This window comes from Falco biarmicus, chromosome 2 (genome assembly GCF_023638135.1).
Source record: "Falco biarmicus isolate bFalBia1 chromosome 2, bFalBia1.pri, whole genome shotgun sequence".
Lineage (NCBI taxonomy): Eukaryota > Metazoa > Chordata > Aves > Falconiformes > Falconidae > Falco > Falco biarmicus.
The window spans coordinates 6,798,373-6,821,246 of record NC_079289.1 but is presented as its reverse complement, the minus strand read 5'-3'; positions in this window follow the sequence as shown (position 1 = coordinate 6,821,246).

The following is a 22,874-nucleotide window of genomic DNA, read 5'->3' as shown; positions in this document are numbered from 1 at the left end:
TTTCAGGCTAAATGGTTTCTTTCTTGTACTGTAAGCATCATTTAAATGAACTACACCAATCCAGACAAAAAGACACCCTGGTAACACTAGGAAAGCTCTTAATCTTCTCCACTGTATTAAACAATGAATGCTATAGTAGAAGTAAAATAGGGAAAGAAAGACCTTGAGTACTGGGGTAGATGTATTTAAAGCTATTGAATAGAGGCAGTTGAAATATGTCCTTCCAGATATCCTGGGTGTTATTCTTAGACCCACTTATACTATACAGAAACATAAGAGGGAAATCACTGTGTCTACTCTAACACAGTCTGTCTTGTTCAATTAAATATAAGCTCCCTGTGGCATGGTCGGTCTCTTGTTAGGAGTCTGTGCAATGTCCTGCAGAACAGGACTTCTCTGAGAAAATTATCTGTGAATTTGAACCTTTATATTTACTTATAGATGCATATCCTAAAGCAAAATATTTATATTTATATTTTTTTTTATATATATATATATATATATATATATGGATGGAGATGGTAGCTGCACTTTATTAGACCTTCTAAGGTACAAAGGCGGACAGTTATAGTTACCTTTTTGTTGTTTAATATAGCCTCTTTAAAATTACAATTTACCTTGACTGGACAGTCTTCCTGTTCATCCCTTCTTTAGGGCTAGAGAAGGTGAATAATCTCCATCAGCTTTCATTGTATATGAATATCTTCCCAATCACATGCATAAGACTTAAAGCCTATTGTTGACTGCTTTCCTCCTGGTATTCCATGTTGGAAGCCTAGGTAAGGAAGTTATTTCCTTGACTGTACAGCTCACTTTATGAGTATCTACAAATGCCCCTCAGAACTGGTTGTGAGCAAAAATGGATGTCCAATATGCTTGTGAAAAAAAAGACAGAAAACATCACAATACTTTTGCCTCAAAGACACTTAAAGATGACTGGGGTGGTGGTGCTAGAGTGGTCTAGGGAGATAAATAGGTAATAAGAAAATGTCTATATACTAAGAAAGATCTACCAGATGTCTACTTGGACTAATCTTGGTGACTTGCAGCACATGGTTTGCATTCTGGCTGTTACAAGTAGATTTAAGAATCTGTGTTGCTGTACTGAAAATCTGTAATAAATTTCCACCTTGTTTATATCAAACAATGTTTATTTCCTGATTGACTGAGTTAACTAAATCATAATAAGTCACATACCTGAAAGACTGCAGGACTGAATTTGTAGTTGATATGGTAGCTATTGTGAAAAGGTAATTGCTTCTAATAAAGGAATAAAATTGATTCTTAATTTCAATTTACTTTTAGTAGAAGCAAGTTCATGTAAGACATCTAACAATGTCGGTTCTCTATGGAGCAGGCAGAACAGAGCACCTTTCAATAAAGTTTTGAATTTCTTACTTTCCTGGTGGTAATAAAGGAATGAGGTTACAATATGATAAATTAATCAAAAATATAAACTGCCAAACTATGAATGCATGGACACGTTTTCTTTAATATTACATTCATTATCCAATGTCCCAGATTCCAGTTCAGCAACATTTGAGACTCACCTGAACTCTGAGTTGCTCAGATTCATTGTATGCTAAAATAGGTGTCTAGTATAATACCTGTTTGGGAAGGAGGCTCCAGTGACTGTAAATGAGTCGTGACTAAAAAAAACATAAGTTGTTATCTTGGTTTTCATTAAGCTTTGCTGTTTTACATTCTTAAATAGACTTTTTCCCTACAGTTTAGAATTATTTTTCCTTTCAATAGTTTCTTGCATTTTAAGCACAGCTTTCAGTGCTTATAGTGTGGTTTTTTTTTAAAATTTAGAGATTTCATATAAAACCTGATATTTTAGATTAGCAGGAAGCAAGTAACACACATCACTTGGTGAGATCTTGAAGGTGTTAGTAAATTCTGAAATAAACATCACAGACGTTTAGAAATATAGAATGGCTTGGGTTGGAAGGGACCTTAAAGATCATCTAGTCCCAAGCCCCTGCCAGGGGCAAGGACCTTCCACCAGCCCAGGCTGCTCCCAGCCCCGTCCAGCCTGGCCTTGAGCCCTGCCAGGGATGGGGCACCCACAGCTGCTCTGGGCAGCCTGGGCCAGCACCTCTCCACCCTCACAGTAAAGAATTTCTTCCCAACATGTAATCTAAATTTACCACCTTTCGGTTGAAAACTATTCCCCTTGTCCTATCACTATAGACGTACTAAAATGTCTGTCCCCACCTTTCTTATGAGCCCCCTTTAGTCACTGGCAGCCGCTCTAAGGTCTCCCGGGAGCCTTCTCCAGGCTGAACAACCCCAACTCTCCCAGCCTGTCTCCAGAGACAGAGGTGCTCCAGCCCTCTGATCATCTCCGTGGCCTCCTCTGGGCACACTCCAACAGGTCCATGTCCTTCTTATGTTGGGGGCCCCAGAGCTGGATGCAGCACTGCAGGTGGGGTCTCCTGAAGGTGGAGGAGAGGGGGATAATCCCCTCCCTCGACCTGCTGGCCACGCTGCTTTTGACGCAGCCCAGGATACAACTGGCTACCTGTGCTGCAAGCGCACATTGCCAGGTCATGTTCAACTTCTCATCCGCCAGCACCTCCAAGTCCTTCTCCTCAGGGCTGCTCTCAATTTGTTCTCTGCCCAGCCCGTGTTTGTGCTTGGGATCACCCTGGCCCATTTGTCAGGCATCATTTGCCTGTAGTGAAGCCACGTTGGCTGTCACCAATCACCTCCCTAACTTCCATGTGCCTTAGCATACTTTCCAGAAGGATTTGCTCCATCATCTTGCCAGGCACGGAGGTGAGACTGACTGGCCTGTAGTCGCCCAGGTCTTCCTTTTTTCCCTTTCTAAACATGGGAGGCATCTTCCCCCTTTTCCAGTCAGTGGGAGCTTCACTGAACTGCCACGACTTCTCAAGCATGATGGATAGCAGCTTAGCCACATCATCCACCAGTTCCCTCATGACCTGGGGGTGCCTCTCATCAGATCACGTGGACCTGTGCACCTTCAAGTCCCTTTAGATGGTCTCAGACCTGATCTCCTACAGCAGGTCGTTCTTCATTCTCCCAGTCCCCACCTTTGCCTTCTGTGACTTGAGAAGCGTGACTGGAGCACTCACCGTTGGAGACTGAGGTGAAAAAGTCATTGAGGACCTCAGCCTTCTCCATATCCTGGGTAACCAAGCCTCCTGTTTCCGCCAGGAGAGGGCCCGTGTTTTCCCTAGTCTTCCTTTTACCAAAGATGCACCTATAGAAGGCTTTCTTGCTGCCCTTGATGTCTCTGCCCAGATGGTATTCTATCAGGGCTTTAGCTTTCCTAAGCTGATTCCTGGCTGCTCAGACAATTTCTCTGTATTCCTCCCAGGCTACCTGTCCACCTCTGTCCACCCCCTGTAGGCTTCCTCTTGTGCTGGAGTTTGCCCAGGAGCTCCTTGTTCATCCATGCAGCCTCCTGGCATTTTTGCCTGACTTCCCCTTTGTTCGGATCCATCCCTCCTGGGCTTGGAGGAGGTGATCCTTGAATATGAAGCAGCTTTCTTGGGCCCCTCATCCCTCCGGGGCTTTATCCCATGCTACTCCACCAAGCAGATCCCTGAAGAGGCCAAAGCCTGCTCTCCTCAGGTCCTGTATAGAGAGCTTGCTGTGCACCCTCCTCACTGCCCTAAGGATCTTCAACTCCACCATTTCATGGTCACTGCAGCCAAGGCTGCCCTTGAGCTTCCCATTCCCCACCAGCCCCTCCTTGTTGCTGAGAGCAAGGTCCAGCATGGCACCTCTCCTCTGGCACTTGGAGAAGGAAGTTATCAATGCATTCCAGGAACCTCCTGGATTACTCATGCCTTGCTGTGTTTTCCCTCCAACAGATGCTGGGGTGGCTGAAGCCCCTCATGAGGACCAGGGCTTGTGACCATGAGGCTGCTCCTATCTGTTTATAAAGGGCCTTATCCACTTGGTCTTCCTAGTTGGGCAGCCTGTAGCAGACCTTCACTATGAAGTCACCTGTCCCTGCCCTCCCTTTGATCCTGACCCGTAAACTCTTGGTTGCTCCTCATCCACCCCCAGGCTGAGCTTCATGCACTCCAGCTGTTCATTGACACGGAAGGCAGCCCCTGCCTATCATTCCTAAAGAGCCTGTATCCTTCCATCCCAGCCCTCCAGTCACAGGATCCATCCCACCACATCTCTGTGATGCCCATAAGATCATGGTGCAAGCATGTGCACATCTCAAATTCCTCTTGTTTATTCCCATGCTATGTGCATTTGCATAGCAGCATTTAATTTGGGCCCCCGATAGAGTTGACTTCCCGGCTGGAGTGATTGGAATTCCTCTGTGCTGCTCTTCAGGCACTCCTCTGCTGACCCGTGATTCCTCTCCAGGGCCTGGGCATCTCTTGCTGGCACTGGCATTAAACTGGTAGGAGTGGGATGGACTGAGGTTCCCGTCCCCTGGGGAGTTCTTCTTATGAAGAACTAAACACACACTGCATTTCCCAGTTCATGTATGTTGGCAAGGGAGTCTTTGTCCAGTTTCCTCTTTATTCAGCTCGCTCTTAAAAAAGACAGCTCTAGCTAGTTGTTCCACACTTTCTTTGGAATTGTTTATTACTAATTTTTGGCTAGCTTTTTCCAGTCATCTATTTTTAAGACTGAAGTATCAACACCAACTTCTCACTTTTTCTGGAAAATATTTTTTACCAGCTTCTAAAAGTAACAAATCAATTAAATAGATAAAAGAAATCTCCACATTTGAATTCAGATGCTTAGAGGAATCTTGGAATATTTCAAATTTTTTTGGAAAGACAGAGGAGCCACATTGTGAATAATACATCCTTCTCTTCTGCTTATTAAGAAATGTTTAACTTCATAAGAACTGTAGAATCATAGAATCATAAAATGGTTTGGATTGGAAGGGACCTTTAAGATTGTTTTGCTCCCTACCATAGGCAGGGGCACGTTCCACTAGATCAGGTTGCTCAAAGCCCCAAGAACTCATGAACCTCATAAAAACTTGGGCATATTCTTCTGGGACTGTAGAATTAATATAAAACATCATGATCCGTTGCCTCATCTTCCTGAAGAAAAAGTTGAAAATCTTAGTGTGAAAATATCATGCTCTTGCAGATGAATTCAGCCTGCTGAGTAAGGACAGCCAACATGGGAGACAGATGTGATAGCTTGGAGCAGAATACTCCTTGGTGTATAACGTGGTGATAAAATGTGGAACAGTTACGATATTTGTCATAAAATATGAGCCTTTTTTTTTCCCCCAAGGCAATGAAGGAGCTCCCTTAGCTGCCTAAGTGATAAGTTTTTTCCAACATCACTAGACAATAAAACACTGACAACTGTGCAATAAATATCCTCTCCAAGCATTTGGTCTACTGGAATTAACCCTTGTAACTTTACAACAACCTCATCGCTGATGAAGAGCAACACACAATTTGCAAACTGTGCTTAGTAAGTTACTTCAGCAACCTAGCTAAGTAAACGAAAAACTGTCTGCTACGAGGTGATATATGGGTATACATAGGTCTGTACTGTATTCTTGGAGAGTACCCATACTTCTGTTTGTCAGAACTGAAAGAGGGACACCCTGGAAATTTTTTGTGGTTGTAAATTATGTGTAAATGAGATTTTTGCTGTTTCAGTAATGTAGTCTTCGTGGTTTCAAAAGCGACACAGTTTTCCTGGCTAAAACACAGCAAACAGAGATTAAAACTGCTTCTTGAGCCACCCTCAAAAATGATGCAAACATTGCTGTCCAGCAACATGAAGTTTCAGTGCTTCTGTCTTTCTCCTTTCTGATATGCCATTTACAGTCTTATTATAGCTGCCGTATTTCTCAGTATACTTCTGCTTCAGATTTCCATAGTGCTAGTGTTCCTGAACAGGGTAAGTGTTTTGCTTTAACTTCAGAGGGATGGGGAACACTCATGAACGACCTGGTGGGTTTTGTGTGTCAGCTCTGTGCTTCTCATTATCTCCTTGTTTCACAAGAAAATCTTGCTGAGACGTGTCTAGGAGAAGCCAGGTGCACTCATGCACACACAGAGTGCAAATTTGTTATGCTTTTCACGCAACGAAACCTTGAGGCTTACCCTTGGATTCTATGCATTATCAATGATGTATTGACAGTTGTGGCTTGTATTAGAGTGCCGTAGAGGGCCCTCAGGAGTAACCAGGTCCTGTACTGGAGAGGTGACTGCAAAACTCCTTTGCAGTCCTGAGACAGAGTCATCTGCCACTGACACACCTAGGAACAGAAGACAAAAATAATCCCTTCAGTAGCAGGAAACTCTTTAAAATAATCCTTTGAAACTGATAAAAGTAGTGTTTATAAACGTGGCCCAACCACTTTTTAATATAATTTTTATATATTATAATATATATCATATTGATAATTAATGTTATATCATATATATTAATTAATTAATAAGCTTAATTAAAGTGTATGTGCCTTTCACAATATATCTATCTAATATTTTCACTGATGTTTACAAATCTAAGTTCAGTACCAGAGCACCCTGTTTGAGGTGTGTATCATGAGAACTCTGTTACGTTTTATTATTATTACTTATACTACAATAGCGTGTGTTGTCAGAAGAACAACAGTAGAACAGAGCCTGATTGCAACATATGTGTTAGAAACACAATAACCAAGATAACGTCTTGACAGACAGATGGTTCAGTTGTTCGTGTATGTATCCACCCTTCATCTCTATCTTCTATAGTTTTATAGTTTATAGTCTTGCTTCCCTTCTCCAAACAGGTATGAGAGATACTGGGGCTCTGATCAACCTGGTCTAGTGGAAGATGTCCCTGACCATGGCAGTGGGGGTGGAAGTAGATGATCTTAAAGTTCCTTCCAACCAAAACCATTCTATGATTCTATGATGAGAACTGGGGAAAATTCAGAGAAGGACAATGCAGATGTGTGATGGTGGTTTGGAGTGACTTCCACTGGAAGAGCTAAATATATCAAGCCAGGAAAAGAGATGTCTCACGAGCCTTTGACCTTTATGACATGGAGATTTTGATTCTTCACATGAAAGGGGGTTACACACAGGAACTCTACCCCATGTGACATTTAGGATGCTAAAAGCTGATGTGGGGTCAAGGACATACTGGATGTTTTACTTGAAGAAAACCCCATGCAGGATATAAACGTAAAGACATTAGCCACTGAGCCGAAGGGTTGGAAAGTGGGAGAATATGTTTGGGAAATGTTGCTACAGGTTCTCTGTACTCACAGTACTCTGCTGTAAGCACTGGTAAAGCTAAGATACTAAGGTAGGTAGACTTCTGTTATGACCTGTTATGGGATCTCACTTGTCTACTGATGATACAGGAATCCTTGGTGCCTGGTTTAAACAAATTGCCTAACTTGTAAATACATAAGATTACATGAGAGAATTCTTACTTTTAGCAGCCCATTCAGCACAACACTTAACAAGACCTTAAACATACGCTTGGTGTTAAGCCTATGATGAGTCACATAAAAAGAAGAGAGAGATATTCACCAAAGTGGCTTTATCGCAGTGAAAGGAGTTGTCTGAAATAAAATCAGTAGAAATAAATAATAATAAAAAAAATTATGCCTATTGTTTCTGATTGGTAAACTGGTCTGTAGCAACCCAAACAAGCTGCCGTGAAGAAAGCCAGGAGATTTACTCCATGACAACGACCCTAAGCAACATCTCACTTTCTCTGCGGAGCAAGCCACGCTGGCTCATTGTGGGATAAAAGTGTGCTTTCAGGGAACTGCTACTCACAGAGCAGCTAACGTACTTATAAATCTGCAACCTACTTCATCTTACGATAACTTACATATACAGTCCTAGTGGAGAGAAAACGTCCCCGTTAGGAGACAGGAAATCCATGCATTTGTGTTATCCTGAAAACTTCTGAGGAAACTTTATGAATTTCCTGCCTGACCTGCAGCCTGATATATTACTTACTCACTTCTCTACTGGAATCTATTACTTATATTTCCCAACCTGAAATGGAGAGGAGGCAATCCGAATTTACCTCCTGATCAAATGCACAGATCGTGGGAAGCACCCTGAATAAATCATGAGTTTTCCAGATTACATTTTATGGTGGCCTAACTACTGTGTTTGTAATGTTTGATTGCTGCAATCACAGTTCAGTTAGTATTCCTAATAATAATAATAATAAAAAAAAAAAGTCATAAAAGTCCTTGGGCCAGTATAATCCTTTTCCTACTCTGAGATAAAACTGTTAAAGCAGTAACTGAATCAGTTAACACACAAGCCTTTTGTAATAGGACAATCAGTAAAACTAACCTACAAAGTGTAATTTCTTTTTTTTTAAAGTAAAACATGCTACTTCTATTGCATGTCCCATAAAGGATTTTGGCTGACAAATCTTAATTTGACTGTGGGCAAACTAATTGCCTATTATTTTAGCTTGGGGCTGTTTTGGCTTAAAAATCAAACTGATTTTGAAGAAATACAGCAAGTCATTTTCTCTGAGAACACAGAGTTCCCACTGACAGTGGCTATTAAAAAGATTTAATGAAATCACCAGGACTTGTTTGAAGCTGGTCTAGGTACATTTTTATACTCAATCTTCACATCAATATTAATTTTTTAACACAGATGGAGCTTTTATTGGTATCCAAGGAAGGAAGTAGAAAAACATTACTGGAATTTGAAATTACAAGCAGAACACAAAGCTGATGGAGGCAAGTGTGAAACTGAACCTATGAAACACCAGGAAAAATTAAAATACAGTAAATAAATAGGTAAAGTAAAGGGGCTGCTGGAAACCAATTGTGACCAGTTTACCTTCAACCTAAACAAAAATATATTTCAGTGTCAGGTGTCTGCTTTGCCATGTTAAAGATCTGCCAGTCAAATCATTATAGACCCTCCTTTTCAAGGTTCTAGAATATCTTGATTAAAACTGATTTCACATTGAAATAAGCATTGCCTAATTTCTGAGTTTGGTGAAAAAAAAAAAAAAATTAAAACATAAAATCTGAGGTCTGATCCATCTCCGGCTCAGGTCTTGCCTTTTTTTTTCTCTCCCCACCAGTGAATTTTCATTGTCTAGCTGTTAAGGTAAATTCTCAAAAAATCTCTGAGTAAAAAACCACTGTCCTTTGAAAATTGCTAGCACCTGTTTTGTGTTGCAGGCAAAGGCCTTTTAATGTGTAAGGGAAGTAGTCTGAAAAGTGCAAGTATGGTGTACAAATGAGGTGGTGGATAACATACATGACTTGATTAGCAAATTGTGGGTTACTGGCAGTGAGCAAGTGTAGGGGTTTTGTAGGGGGACAAACTCAAAACCCACTCACAGGAGACAAAAGCTGTTCACAGATGCAATCTCTACTCAGGTCAGCTAAAGCCTATCGAAATACTCTGAATGAGTTTAACTGCTGTTTATTTATTGAATCCCCATAGATGTTATACCTGGGCACCTCATAAACTTTTTGTAACTTAGCACACTATAATACTGTAATATTATGCCCATCTTATACGTGGATAAGTGAGAAACAAATTTTAAACTCCAAGTCCTCAGAAGGCTCTTAGGTACTTGTATCCCATTTAGGCATCTCCTTTCCTCTGAAAGAAACATCGAAGGTTTTAAAATATGGTTAAGATAAAAATTCCTATTACGCTTAGTAGGAATAAGTCTAAATGTCTTGGAAGATTTAGATCTAAAGATCTAGCTATGCATTTTCAGTAGGAGTGGGAGTACACAATTTGTTCACATTAAGGTGTCTTCCATTGCTAAGTCAAAAATTATTTAAATGAATGTGTTTCCAGAAATGTAAAGGAGGGTCAAGAGTGTGTTCATCCCAGCTAGGTATGTCGAATTGCTAACATGTCTTGCATGACTGATGTGAGAAAGATGACCTTCTAAATCTAGATAAACAGAGGTATGCCTGGGCACCAGAAGACTTTGTGTCTGAACTGAATCTGGGTGACCTGTTTTTAACCAATTTTCATCGGAGGCACTGAGTTAAGGGTGGATAGTGCTTTGTGCTATGGACTAAATGTCAATTATACAATAGTCACTAGGGGTGAAAATAAATGTATCACCACCAGAACAAGAAATATAGTGAGGGTGACAAGAAAGACTCTGCTGAGGGCAAGTGTCAATAGTATTATAGGGCATTGTTTCCTATGTCCTGGAAAATTTAAAAAGAAAAAGGAGAAAGAGTGCCAAGTACTCTCCAAAATGTGTTTTAATCCTGCAGTAAAAAAAAAAAAAAAAAAGAGGCTATGGAAGACAACAGCATAAGTACATAGGAATTGTTGTATTGTGTTTACATGGAATTTCCTGGACAAATAAGTTTTCTGGAAAAATAAGATTGCTTGATCCAAAAGCAATTTCCAAAATATTTTGTAGTAAAGGTATCCTTTCAGTAGCAGACAAACAAGACCACCCAGGAGGTTTGTAACTACTCATAAAAGAAAGACATAACTGCTCACCTACATCACCCACCCAGCTGAAGCTGTCAAATATAAAGACCATATATAAACAAATACATAAAGCTCACACTCACGTGGTTGCATCTACTAATACAAGAAGCCAAAGATACCACTACTGGGAGCCAAAAATGCCTCTGTAGGAAAAATTATGAGGCAGCAGATATCATTGTCTTTTAGAGGACATGATCTCATTTGCAAAACCTATAGATTACAACTGCTTACTCAAAGTCAGATAAAACAGGAAAAGGGAAAAAGGAAAACAGGAGAAGGAGCTGCAGCTGCAGATCACATAAACAGCAGGAACCTACAGCAGCAGGTTGCCTGCAGCAGCTGAATAATCCTGGATGTATGTCTGCAATACATACCATGTCTGTACCGTAAGGGTCCTGGGGAGCCAGGCTGATGGGTGTGGTGAAATTACGTGACACTTTCTTTCTGCACCTTTCCCATCTTCCCATTCTTCCAATCTTGTATATGTAGTTTGAGAAATGATGTCCCTGGTTTTAGTAGGATCGTTGGAGTAAGGCTCTTTTGGAGGATGTTTTGCCTTGGGTTCATTGTGTCAGGGAGAATCAGCTGTACAATGAAAACCTCTGTAATTAAAGGTACAACTCTCAGTGTCTTCGTTCATGAGGGTTCTCTAATTAATAATGTATTTAAAAACAAATTACATTTAAGGATTTAATTAACACAGAATACTGACATTTTTAGGTTTAAGGTGAACCTGTTTTATCAGTAAATACTTTCATCATTCTTTGTTCTTTCTTTTTGCACTTTCTACTAGACAGTAGAAATGGTTTGCTTTTTCAATTTAACAAGTAGAAGATGTAGCAGGTGACACTTCAGTTGCGGCTTTATTTTTCTGTGTAAGGAAAATACATCAAATTCTGGGATCAGACATTGTATTTACTTTTAACTAGTTTTTCAATCTTCTGTGCTAAACCAGAAGTATCTCCTCCTAGATTTTCCTACCTTTTCAAATGTATTCTTCCATGTCTATTCTAGTTTTCCAGAAAAAGTTTTTATTTTACCACTGTTAGTTCAAATTCAGCAACCCTTAATGGTCATAAAGATTTCAAAGTAGACCAGATCAGCCTCTTTGTGTCAAAAGAAGCTGAACAGGTGTATTTCAGTTGTTGCTCTGCAGACACAGAATCAGCTTTCATTATTCCATTGCTCTTTAAAAGAAAAGGGGGGGGGGGGGGGGGGGGAGAAGCTAGCTTTTTTTGCTAGCTTTTTCTGTTTCCAAATTTGTTGTCTCAGAAAGCTTGTCAGTAGGTCATTAACAGCTAATCAGATTTCTCCTAACAAATATTGCTGCATTTCCATCTCTGATGCTGCTCTCATTTCTATTATCTTCTGCGAATCAAACTTGCCATCCATCTCATCACACTGTAGCAAGCACTTCCTCACGCACTGACACCACCCTTCTCTTCCCCAGGAAGCTTTTCATTCTGAATGGTGACATACTCCTGCTTGCTTTGTCCAGGCTGCTGTGGTCCCTTCCCTCCCATGGCTGCCCTCTGTCTGGACACTTTCTGCCTTTGCATTGCTTTCCATTATACATAAACTGGACAGCCGTCCTCTTGGTCAGTTTGCTTCTGCTTATTACTTTGTCTCTGACCTTTTGTTTGACCATATTTGTTCTGAACCAATGATTGGCGTTATTTGAAGCTTTTTTGCAGACAGTTTTGCTGTCCTTACTATTAAGATGCATTTCTCCAGGGTGAAATCTTTCTCTCAGCAATCTCTCCAGTCATGTAAGGTCAGACGTCCCACAGCCCATCCTGTCAATTAATGGAGAATATCTAACATTTCCAAATTTACATGTAGATGCTGGAGATTCAATTTCTTTCATTGGCTTTTGGTTCTGGAATAAAAAAGACCCACAGTATATCTCTTTGAAATCTCATACTGTCATCCATAAAAGCCTTGGACACCCCTTATCACTCTTCTAGGAATGTTGCCATTTTTGGAGGCAGTGCCACCCCGTCCACTCCCTTTGCCTCATGTTTATTTCTTTTGAAGAGAAATTTTAAAAAAATAAAACTTGGTTGCAATGCCCAGGTTCTATCTATGCCACCGGTTTCTGATAATGCCTCCTTTTGTTTGTTCTCACTTACTTAGACTGGCTGTTGCCACTGCATTTTATGAATTGTATGGCTGGGGAATAAGAAGGAACTATGTTTTTAAACACATGCTGGTTATTTATTTAAAAAATTATTTAAGACATTCAGTCTCTCCACTGTGAATACCAGCCATGCACACACAGCAAACACTCCTTTCGCAGCCTCTAGTCCAGCCCCAACTTTCATTCAGGTGATTGCAATGAGATAAATGACTGAAAAAGTGAAGCATTTCATAAGGAGGGTTAGTCCTGCATTCCAATAGCCTTGCTGCTATTAGGAAATCATTCAATTCAGAATTTCATTTTGGTCAGTGTCATCTCATTACAGTTAATCGCATCCCACATTGCTACTAAATTATTCTGTCACTCTTAATTTCAAGCACATCTCAGAGTTGTTATTTAGGATATGTGTGCAGCATAGTGTCAGTGCTGTGTGGTTTTCTCAAGCTACATCAGGAACTGGGGAGTGGTCCAAATGTCTTAATACAACACCCTGCCCCAAGTATCATCCCTATTATGTTCAAGATGCTCCCAGGCAGGCTAAGCATTACAGAAATGGAACAATCAATATTTCGTCTGATGGGAGGCTGATCTGGGGTGCTTGAGACCTTGGTTGCAATCTGCTTTTGGGGTGAGGGGAAGCTGAGGAGCTGCTATGGCATGGTAAGCTGAACAGTCCTAAAGGCAGCAGGGAGAAGAAGGGGTTATAGGCTCTGTAATTCCATGGCCTTCTCCAAGTAGGTTTGAAGCCCAGTTCTGTTTCTGGCTCAACCACTAACTCTAGACATCATTCTGAAAAACACCTACCACCTCTTTGTGATACCTATTCTATTGTTGGTCTGTTCTGTCCATTTAATTTGTTAACTATCCAGGGTATTATGAATTCATACCATAACTAATGACATGCAGTCTTCAGCCTGACTCGCAGCTGCAGTCTTTTCATTTAAAGCTTGCAGAAGTGAAGTGTACCGTCCCCTTCCCATGTGTTAATGTAATAACATTAAAAACAACAATTGCAAGTGCACGTAACACTAACTGTGAAAGCTATAATTAGAAATTCTATGATCTGTCTATCCTAAAACTCAGGAATGTTGTGATAAGGTAAGTTATCTTCATGCAAATATTTTTGAACACAGATATGTTATTTTCTGAACATCTGTCAAACCTATGCACACTTGTGAAATGGATTTTGATAATATATAAGCCTAGCTCACCATGTCACGTCTAAGCAGACAGAGACAGAGACTCATGGGAGTAGGAAGTAGCAATCCCAAACTGGTATGTGAACAAGTAGGAAAGAGTGGTTTAGGTGGAGCCACAGGATGTCTTTTCTGCACCAGAGAGTGTAAAATACTTTCCATCACCCTATAACAAACTTGCAGGTGATGATACAGCACAAAAACCCACAACCTAGAATGTGCTACAAGAGCAGTGATTGAGACACCACCAGTCTTCAGTCCCTGCAATCACAAATGTTGCTAAGAAAGAACCTGAGTCTCTATCAACTTTGCCTTGAAAATACCATTTTTCTGCTTTTGCTATTGTGAAATTTGAGCCCTGAGAAAAACAAGGAACCAGAAATGGTGTACAATTAAAGGAAGACAAGTGTGGTACCTTTCAAATTATTTTTGTAATAATAATATATATTATATTATATTATATATAATATATAAAATGATGATGATGGTGATGATAATAATAATAATAATAAAGTACAATCCATCACAGGGAAGTTTACTACATAATGAAAAGTAGAACATGATTATTGACCAAACCATCTTCCAACTTCAGTGCTAGTGGAATAACTTCGCCTCATGTACAGCGGTAAAACTAAAAGAGGAGCTGGGCTGAAGGAATCTGAGTTAACAGTGTTCCTGCATCTGAAAATGCTGCTGCCACTTCCTCTATCCATATCCACCTTGCCCTTATGACTCTGCCTTCTTCCTTGCCCACAGTTTCAGAAGTGGTTCTGGTCACCAGCCACACACAGACTTGCAGTGAATGCTCTGAGTGACTGTAAGTGATCATCCCTCTGTTGATTACTGGTAATTGGCATCAGGTTGTGGTAGCAGGCTGCAGAGCTAGCACTCAGCAATCTTGCCCCTTGGCTGGTAAGTGGTGCATTAGCCACCTTTTTCAGCAATTCTGAGGACCCAAAATTTGCTTTTGCCTCCATGTGTAAAAATCCTCAAATTAGCTCTGGGAAAGGAGGTGACTGGGAGCAGTGAGACCAGCAATGTGGGAGCCCTAGAGGTGGCCGTGTGTTGTCCTGCTGTTGAATGTTATCTGATTGAGTGTATTGTCCCACAGACCTCTTGGTTCCTGCTGCTGGGTGGTGGATCTTTGCAGGCAGCCTGCTGCAGTGCCTTTGCAAGGGGGTAGAGGTGAAATCCAGTTAACTACTGGACATAAAAAAACCCAGGCATTTCTGAGGTTATTGACATCCATTTTGTGGATAATGATTCCAATAAAAATTGCTGTCCTAGCAAAATGCCCAAGAAGATACTCCACGATCCCTCTAAAGCCAACAGTACTGTCCTCCAGGGCATGATTCAGAGCACACATATAGGGAGCATAACCTTCCCCAATGACTCCAGGAACCTAAAGTTAGATGGTGAGAATATTCCCTGTTGTGTCGGCTTTCTGCTTAGCATGAAAGTTTTCAGCAAACTCTGCAGACTCAGGGGCATTTGTCTGAGCTATTATTGCATTATGGCATAAAAATGGTTTTCCTTACTGCCACAGCATTTCTTACTATGTCCTGCCAAAGAGATGCTCTGAGGTTGTGTTCTTTGAGACCGGTGACCTCTGTGAGGACAGAAGCTATTCCAAGATCCATGAGTTATTCTTTTCCTGGGCTGTCTGCTTTTCAATCTTGTGGCTTTGTTTCAATCTAACCAGAAAATTCAGGTTATTACAAACATTGCAAGTCAGTTAGAGCGTGCAGCATGAAAAATACATGTGCATGCCCCAGCATAGTACAACCATAAATGTATGATGTGCTCAGCAGTGTTAGAGCAAAATATTTGTTGCTTAAAAGCAAATAGTGCTGAGCATTCCACTTCTCCCAAATAAACCTTGCAATTTCTCGGATGCTAAATCCTTTGCTCTTACTCTGTCATTGACACAGGCTGGCCTAATCAGCTCAGGGCACATTTTAACTCTCTTCCAGACAATTCAATCAGCCCAATGGCAGCTCTTTTCAAGCCCACATTTCTTGCATAACAAAGACACTAAAAAATGCACTGCGGTGCTACCTTGTCTGGGAGGAAAAGCCTGGTCTTGATTTCCATCAGAATGACTCGGTGCAAGAGAATAAACAAACAAATGAAACACTACAAAGTCATGAGATGTAGCTGGTGAGGGAAGATTTCTTCTTGTGCTCTGTGCTTTCATTCTGATGAGGAAAACAGAAAACAATGGCAGAAGCAGTGAAGGGGAAGGGAGCTAGAAATGAAAACAGCTCTGCTAACAGCAATTTGCATGTTTCTGCCACTTTTTCTCTAATGCTTTCTTATCTGCTTTAGAAGTCTTACCATGCCTCTGTGAAGAAAATAATTTAATGCTATTTTTATGGATGACAACTGAGGTGAAACTGAGGAGAAACTGAGGGAGGCTGAAATTGCTAAAGGTCACACAAGAAACTGGAAGCATACTAGGAATGTCGTGAAGAGACTTTTTTGCCTAGTTCTTTCTATTGCTGATTTTTTTTTTTTTTTTTTTTTGTTAGAAATGTTCTAGATTGTACCTGAACTCACATGTGGAAAGCAGAACAATCTTTCTTCTCCTTTCTCACTGCTCTACCAAGAGGTGTTGGACATAATCCAGTCTTTTGCGTTCCATGGAATAAGAGCTAAATTTCACAGAAGACCATATGTGACAGCACTTTAGGTATCTGATTTACATTATGAGTCTTGCATCATACCAATTTAGATTAAGTAGGTCTCCTGGGTGAAGTTAAATGACCTTGTATTTGATGTGGTCAAAGTGTTTATATAGGCCAATATAAAGCATAGTGTAGCTCACAGAAAATGTTGGGGGCTAATTTCCTCAGGACTGCAAGCTTTTGTAAAGTTGGTGGAGTTGGAACCCTTGTTGCTACCCTACATACTATAGATCTGGGTAGAGCTGGCCTAAAAGCAGTAATAGAATGATAAGCTGGTACACATTCAGCTAGGAGAGAAGAGGTACATGGGTTAAGTGATATTAATCACTGAGCGATTGATTTAGGTTTCATTCTTCCCAGTCCTATGTCTTCACTGTATCTGAGCTGGAGGATTTGACACATAGTCTAAAAATAATGTGCTCCCAAGATCTGGTTTATACGATCAAACTCTCACTTGTGAGCAACTGGTGCTGTAGAATAAAATTGCAGTCTCCTTGATGGCTCTTTGAGGTTATCCTGTTATGGTGGAAACAGTTTTCGTACTTTGTGGGCTGAAATTATTTTTCCCACTGTGAATGCTTCTTCTTGTTGATGAGTTTTACATTTTATGCAAACTCCATGTGACAAATACAAATCACAGGCAATGTGACCTAAAACTAGAAACAAGAATTGATGCATCCCCTGTATTACAGTAACTCTGAAGAGATTTTTCTTGCCAGTCTAATTAAGTGCTTTAACTTTTTAGTTTTCTCTCTATCTCTCTCTTTTTTTTGTGTGTGTGTGGTTTTTTTTGGTTTGGGTTGGGTTTTTTTTGTTTTGACTGGATATTATTATCTTGTCTTGGGGAAGATTTCACTAAATAAATAAATAGATAAATAGTAAAAGTTTTGGACCTAAACTTTATTATAAAAGCTGTTCTCAAATTACCATAAATATTTGTCTTCTTCTGAAGTCTCATCAGGGTATGAAATCTTGGTGTTTAAAAGCTTAAAAAGCATCTGAAGAAAATCTGGCTATTTTTATGATCTTCTGCTAAATTGCTAAATCTGTCAAATTAGATTACCTGTCATAAGTGTGCACTAGTTAAAAGACAGTTTTATTAGCATATTCCTGATAATGTCACCATTTCAGTTCAACTGGACAAGAAAATAAGCATTAATAACATACATACATTGCATTAAAGAAAACTGGCCCACAAAATAAGTATGGCAAAACAAGTCACACTCATACTTACTTTCATTGCTTCTCTTAGCACGGTGGATAATTTCTTATTCAGATTAATCCATGTGTCATGTCTCTTATCCTCTTCCTGATAAGAAATCACCCTATAGCCTGTCCCCAAGGAACATCTGGCATTTCTTTTGCAGAAATTCTCAACTTTATGTAAAAAGATTTTGCCTCTATTTTATGCTCATTGACATGTAATTAGTTTTTTGCTTGCTTACAAAGCCAGTACAGCTGAAGAGTTATTTCCAGCCTAGGTGACCGTTGTCACGAGACTATTTGGAAGGAGGGGGGTTAGAACAGAGACAAATGAAATCCAACTTTGACTGGTTTTTTTATTATTTTTTTTTAATGGCACCTGTAAGGGCTTGCATGGGAGCTGAATAACCCATGGAGCAGGTGAGAATGTTTCTTAGGGTTTCAGCTCAGCCTTTACCAAATTGCTACTCTGCTCTGAGAATTGAAAATTAAATAAGGGACTGATGCTTTTTAAGTCATGCCAGCATGTTCTGACACAGGGGATCACTGGAATTACCAGTATTAACTATCCCCCTCATGGACAACATACTAACCAATACAGAGCTGTTTCAGAGGGCTTCTTCCACTACAGGTTTGGGTGATCAGGAGTTCAGTTGATCCTTATACAAAAAAGGTTGATCCAGCTCCTAATTTTGTCAGGGGTGAATTCCCATTGACATCCTGGTAAAGATCCTTGCCATAATAGAGACATTTTGCATTGTGTTATCTGAACTTACCTCTTTGTTTTCAGTTCTACATCAGTCTTCACTGGTTTGGTACACACTTCAGCAGCACAGAGTTGATACCCTCATGTTAGAAGAGGACTTAATATTATTATTTAAAGGCTTGTCCTAGAATGCAGAGATTAACTTCAGTCTAGACCTTACTAGTTGCCTTATGAAAAGACTATGCACAAAAATTCCCATAGGTGACAGGAGAGTGCCACTTTGGATCTTGAGGTCCTGTAACAGGGTATATGTTTCAGTACCTGAGAATCCTATTGAAGGCTCAAGAAATGTCTTTTGAATACAAGACGGGATTTCATCTAGCAGGTTTTGCAGCACTGAGAGGTATTCTTTCACTTGGAAATATAAATCTAAAGGGTCTTGGTGTCTTTCCTGACTTGCTGAGTTTAAGTTACATTGTTCTTCTTGTTCATCAATATTAACTGCAGGCAAAAATGGGGAATATGACAGATAATATTACTGTACAAAGCTTCCAAGTAAAGTACATGCAGAGGATAATGCGGCCATACAAACTGAGTTAATCACAACCAATGTTATTACTCTGAATGCCAATGCAACAAATAGTGGCTGGCATCTTCTGTAGCAATGCCAATATCTTTGACACAAGCTGAATGAGAAATATGTACTGGCTTTCTAGCTCCTCAGTGAATGACAAAGATAAAAATGATGCCTTGCCAAGATGATCTGGGCATGTTATTTACTATATGTTTCTAGGGTGAAATAAAAAAACATTTGTCCTGGAAAAGAAAGATTTCTGAACTATTTTCTTGCCAACAAACGAGAACTTTTGCGTATTATGTAGGAAATATTATGTGGGAAATATTCCCAAAGTGGGAAAATAAACTGTCTCAGATAAAGCTAACTGCTCTGTCCCAAAGCTACTAACTGGTGGAAGCAGAATGCAGTCCTTTGGTTTGAAAATAAAGCACAGCTCTCTAAAAGCCCCAAATATTATGACTGGTTACTAGAATGCATTGCAATTAGTAGGGTAGTATGCCGGGGTCTTAGTCGTTGGCCAGGACCTCACTGCATTAAGTCCAGTTAAAAAAAAAGATCAAGCAACTCCTCTTCATCACAGCTGGCTCAGAGTGTAGGGCAGGAGAAATGTGGCTGTACAGAGATGAGGCAGCATATGCAAAGCAGGGACACTGTTCATTATACCACATAGAGTTAAAGATCATTTTCTGGAAGGAGTTTGAAGGTGTCAGGGATTAAGCGGTTGGAAAGATATGGATGAATGTTAGCGGGGAAAAGGGTAAAGACATGCAAAGCAAATGAGAGAGGCTGGCATTATAGGCCAGTTTGTGATGGGAGCCAACACTGCAGTACAGGCTGAGGAATTTTTTTTCAAGATCAAGTGGGCTAAAAGATGAGAAACTTGGAATGGGATGAAAATAATTTCTGTTTGCTGTGATGGGAAATGGAAATTGATAGAGTTGTGTAAAGGGGCTGCTTCTGAAAAGAAACAGACTAAGGAAAAGAATCTTTTTTTCAGACTTCTTAAAAGCTGAGGGCCTTCAAGGGCCAGAGAAAAGGAGGTTGCAAGGATCAAATGGTGAGCTGATGGTAACTTGCTGAATGTTTTATGTGTGTGATTAGGATGGGCAAAGTCAAGGCCCAAACATGTTCCAGGAGGACACAACTGCAGCTGGATGGAGAAGTTGCAGGTATCTGACTGCCACCCAGCCATGCGACTTAATTGCGGTAGATCAACTGATGCTGTACTAGAAACTGCTGACTGATGGGGTGGGATACAAAAGATGCTTTGTGTACTCTTTTGTGCTCCCAGGCCCCACGCCATACAGAAAAAAAATCTGCAAACTTATATATTATGTGACTATAAGGAACAAGACATAAAAAGCAGAATAAAATGCCCCAATTTATAAAGCAGAGTGACTTATAAGAGAGGAGTAAATCCATTGTAGCATCGTTTGTTGTTCATTATTGAGGTAATTAATTTTCACCTTGAATAATATTTATTCAAATACTTATTCAAATGTATTTGAAGCCTGCTGCAAATGAATAATTTTTACTGACAATTCATTGATTTTTTACTTAAAGTCTTTGAGACTTGACTGAAGAATAGAAACAATATAGTTTTGCTGTATGACTGTATGCAACCTGAATATAAGTGTTGAACATTTTAAGTGAAGGATTGATGGAAAAGTAAAAAGGATTATTTCCTGAAACTACTCATCACTGAAGACTGGTTAACACATACAGAACACAGGACTTGTTCTTGAATTTCTTATTAACTTGAAAGGGGAACTAAGTCTCTGATCTTGCATTTACACATTGTACAGTATTACTCATAAGAGTAATCTGCATTTATGCCTATGAAAATGCTCTTTAGCATAGTAATGTGTATCCATAAAAATGTTTAAGGTGATACTCTAAAATAATACATTCCAGATGGGGTTCTGCCAACATTATAATAGTAAATTTTTTCCTTTGAAGTCAATGCTCGTTAAGTCAGTGGATTTGTTTACTGGGGTGCTCTTTATGATACAGGTTGGAGAATTTAGTCCACCAACCATAGTAGAGCTTGACTAACTCTACTAAGAATCTAGCTTTTGTTTTTCTACTTGTAGGCCAGGATTTACTCTTGTTGCTACGTCTAATCTGCAGAGTTTCTGCCTTTGACTACTTGACCATGACGATTTTGTTTGTTTTTTTTTTAATTGACAATTAAAAATTATTTTAATTTTAACTCATCTTTGTTCTTTGTGATAAAATTCAAAAGGTTAAATCACATCTTTGATGTCAGGACTAAGCCATGCCTTTGATCTGTAAATAGGGGAAGTAAAATTGAAAGAGCCTCACCTGTATTTGTGAGTAATTACTGTACATTAATCTGAATTCAAGTCTGAAATTACATTGCTGTATTAGCATATCAAAGGCTTTCAGAGCAGGGTATTATTTGACTAGGAGTTAACTATTTGAGATGACCCTACAGGGTGCTAGCAAAGTCATATTGTGAACGTAAGCAAAAGAGAAATCGTAACCAGCAAATCTCCCAGAAATATACAATAAAACCAGAATGCTTTGGGTTGGAAATACCAATGCCAGAATTATTCTGAATATGTTTTTTATGGCACTGGAATTCATAAAAGTTAATAGTTGGGATCTTGAAATACAGCCAATATAAAATCACATTGATCAAATTCAGAATATATATATTCAAAGTCAAAATGTATGTATACAAGATAAATAAAAATAAAGATTCTTACTAGGCTACATTGCTTTTTTTCCCACTATAGGTCAAAGGAAAGTAAGGAATGATGGAGCTACATCTAGTATCTGATGTTTTACTGGAAATTAAAGATGGTTGATGTTTTGTTATCTATTTCTAATTTGGGTCCTTCTTGTCAAATTTCTTGTTTGATCCAGATGGTTATTATGACTTTAGAATGTCAAGAGGGATAGAAGGTTCACTATCCCAGTATGCTTTAATGGGGTGTGATTAAAAAACTTGTAGGAAGAGAGGATGCATGGTTCACACAATGTTAGGCTGCAGAGGGAACTGAATCTACATTGTCAACTCCAGGGCTAGAACTCAAGGGGGACTGAAGTGGTGATGACGACCTGCGTCAGTCACCTGTGCAAAAAGAAATGCCATGTAGTTTTGTGGGGTAATGGAAGGATGGTCCTTGCCCTGAGCCACCAAGTTGGGAATGGTGCTGACCACCAGGCAAAGCCTTCCTTTTGGTGTTTACTGTTGGGTGTTGTCAGTTCAGTGTCTAGAAGATTGCAAAACTGAGCACTGAACTCTGCCTGACTCCTGTATACAAGGAATTAAGGTCTACACTTGAGATTATGAATTCAATTTCCAGAGCTGAGTGTCTAAAATCTAGTGTGGCAATGCTGAGTGTCATGGTACCTAAGCGAGTCTCTTGGAAAATCTGGATTTAAGCTGACACTGTGAGCTATGAAAATTAATCTTAGGATTCATAAAAAATAAATGTTTCTGTTGAAAGCACAATTGTTTTCTAAGTCAATGACTTGAACAGAAGAAAAGAAACCTCAAGAAATATTGAAAAATATCAGCTTGGCATGGAAGACACTCTATTCCTTTCTTCAAAATGGCTTGTCATCTTTTGAAAATAAATGACCCCCCACTATTGAACATTATAGAGAAGCAGTAATGGACATATATCATTCTGCTGGGGATCATGACAATATATTAGACTAAATCACAATTTCTAAAAAATAAAAAGAAAATCAAATAAAAAGACCAAATCAATTGCATAATGTTTCAAAACTCTGTAAATCTGCCAAACTTAAATAAAAATGAAAATTTAAAAAAAAAAAAAAGAGAAGAGCCTGATGCATCACTTGAAAAGTAGACCAGTTTCTTTGTCCTCTGTGAGTTATGACTTCTTGTGCAGGTTATTTGCAGTTCTTTATAAGTCTATAGATTAGAC